We start from the raw sequence: 2,500 nt of genomic DNA on the forward strand, positions 1-2,500 counted from the left end.
CGCATGTCCGAGCTGCTCGTTTGCCCATGCCTGACCCCCCCCCCCCCTTGGCCTGCGGCCCGGTCTCTCGACTTCTGGTCTCGTCTGTGTTGTGCATCCCATCCGGCAGGGTGAGCGTGAGGCTTTCGTTCTCTGTACTCCACGCCTTCCTCCAGCCCCTCCTCCTCTCTTCTCACTGGCCAGGCTCTCCTCGTCTTTACGCTGTCACTGACGGGCCACCCAGCTCTCGTCCGGGACCGGCGACCGTAGAAGCACCCGCCTTCCTATGGACTTGCCACCGTCTTGCAGCATTACAACCGCAGTCGAATTGAAGGGAGCTTCTGCGGGCTTGGGTGCTGCCCGGCGGCCCGCCGTCGGGACCTCGTCAACCGGCCACTGTGAGCTCTGCAGGGACTGATCCGGTGATGCAGGCCCGGTTTTCTTTCCCACCGTGGGGACACTTTGGTCGCTCTAGTCACCCTCCCTTTACCGGTACAGGGTACCTACACGACTCCCCCTCCGGCCCCGCGAGCTGGTGCTTTTGGCGGAGCGGCGGTTTAAAGACTCGCGTGTCCGTTGCCGGTGTCGAGCTTGAGATGGCAGCCGTGACGTTCGAGAGAATGTACCTGGCCGCGGAGGCAGGATTTGTTTCCCCGCAGCGGGCTCATCCTGTCGGCCTTGTACCCCACTCAGTCCGTCCGCGTTCGCTCTCTCTCTCTCCTCGTCCTCCCGGCCTCGGTGGCGGCAGAGACCCTGCCTCTGTTGTCCGTGGTGCGCGTCGGCACGGTTGGGCTCCGGCGTCGGACGAGCTGACGCGCTTCGCCTCGCGAGCGCCCTGACCACGTTGGCCGCGTGAAAACCTTTCTTTGGTCATTGTGATTGTTCGACTGAAATCCGAAGGGCCGTGCCAGGCTGGGGCTCTCCCACCCCCCACACCCCATTGGGGAGGGCGGGGGAGCGTTCGCACGTTCCGGGTTCGACCCCTCGCGCGAGGGACGGACCGAAAACCTGAGACAACTCTTAGCGGTGGATCACTCGGCTCGTGCGTCGATGAAGAACGCAGCTAGCTGCGAGAATTAATGTGAATTGCAGGACACATTGATCATCGACACTTTGAACGCACTTTGCGGCCCCGGGTTCCTCCCGGGGCTACGCCTGTCTGAGGGTCGCTTGACAATCAATCGCACTCGCCTTTGCCGGCGGGAGCGCGGCTGGGGTTTTGTCGCAGAGGTTCCTTTGCTCCTCTTCGTCCCCCTAAGTGCAGACCTGGAGTTTACTCCGCCTTTGGGAGAGTTCGACCTCTGTCCCTCCATTTAATCGCGATGGGGGGGGCAGTCCGGCGTGGGCCTCCGGGCGCGCCGGCACTGGTCTCGGCCAGCCTCTGCTTTTCCCAGGACGGCTGTCAGTGGGTTGCAAACGAACGACTGCGTCAGTGCTGGGACTGCTTGCTGCCGGGCCGTTAGCCTCCGAATGGATCGTGGAGGGCAGAGTTGACTCTCTGTGGAGTGTGCAGAGCAGAGATGGGAACGATGCCTGGTGAATCGGCATAGAGAGAGAGAGAGACTCGGTGTGGCATGTCGGTGGACGCAAACCGTGTGGTTCGGTCTCGATGGCTGTTGCCAGTGGTCGACGTGGTTTAGTGGTTCTGGACGAGGAGGAGGAGAGCTTGACGTAGTTGACTGTGGGCTTGCCGTGCTGCCTCGCTGGCTTTGCGTGCCCTCATTCGGTGTTTGTGCAGTTTTGCCATGGAGTCCCTGCGGTGCTGCGTGTTGTGCTGGAGCCCTGTCTCCTTCCACACGCATGCCTCCCGCTGTGCCTCCGGCAAGCTCGCCTACATCTGAGGGTGCACCTAGTCAGTGCCGCACGGTCCTGTCCCCCTGGTCTCTGCTGCCTGCTTTTCGAACCAACTCCCCCACCCCGGTTGCACGTGCTCCAAACTCTTGCCACGCCTTCTAGCTGCTGCTAGTCTCGGGTCCTTTCCACGCTTGCTTCCCGTGGGCTGCTCGCTTTTCTCTCCTGCCCTCGTGCAGTTCAAACCAGCACCGCGCCCACGCTCTTTGTCTTCGGCACCTCCCTTATCGGCACTCCGGAACAGTTATGAGCCGAGCCCGGTCGCAAGCCCGACGTCGACACGCGTGCACATCCGCTCGTTACTAACCCCTGGCCTGGTGAGCGCCCCCCCCCCCGAGGGTTGAGTACGAGGTGCCGTTGTCATTAAGTTGCGAGATATACCGGCCGGCCTGGAGCTTTTGGTGCTGCGTTTAAGTCTGGGCGGGGGCCATCCGATGTTGAGAAACGCACGCACGCGATCGCTCACCATTCTGCCTACGACCTCAGATCAGACGTGACAACCCGCTGAATTTAAGCATATTACTAAGCGGAGGAAAAGAAACTAACAAGGATTCCCCTAGTAACTGCGAGTGAAGAGGGAACAGCCCAGCGCCGAATCCCCGCTCGCCTGGCGGGCGTGGGAAATGTGGCGTATAGAAGACCTCTTTCTCTGACGACGCTCCGGGGCCCA

General features: G+C 61.8%; 2 non-coding genes across 2 annotated transcripts in view; both read left to right on the forward strand.

Moving 5' to 3' along the window:
• The first annotated feature begins 994 nt into the window (after positions 1–994).
• LOC137364092 (5.8S ribosomal RNA) lies at positions 995–1,148 on the forward strand. Its single transcript, XR_010972919.1, has one exon. It is a non-coding gene; the product is annotated as a 5.8S ribosomal RNA (ribosomal RNA).
• Positions 1,149–2,307: 1,159 nt separating this feature from the next.
• The window catches only part of LOC137364132 (28S ribosomal RNA), a 3,767-nt gene continuing 3,574 nt past the window's right edge, over positions 2,308–2,500 (forward strand). The window contains exon 1 of the ribosomal RNA XR_010972958.1: positions 2,308–2,500. This exon is cut by the window's right edge and continues 3,574 nt beyond it. This is a non-coding gene — a ribosomal RNA (28S ribosomal RNA).

Source organism: Heterodontus francisci, unplaced genomic scaffold (genome assembly GCF_036365525.1).
Source record: "Heterodontus francisci isolate sHetFra1 unplaced genomic scaffold, sHetFra1.hap1 HAP1_SCAFFOLD_834, whole genome shotgun sequence".
Classification (NCBI taxonomy): domain Eukaryota; kingdom Metazoa; phylum Chordata; class Chondrichthyes; order Heterodontiformes; family Heterodontidae; genus Heterodontus; species Heterodontus francisci.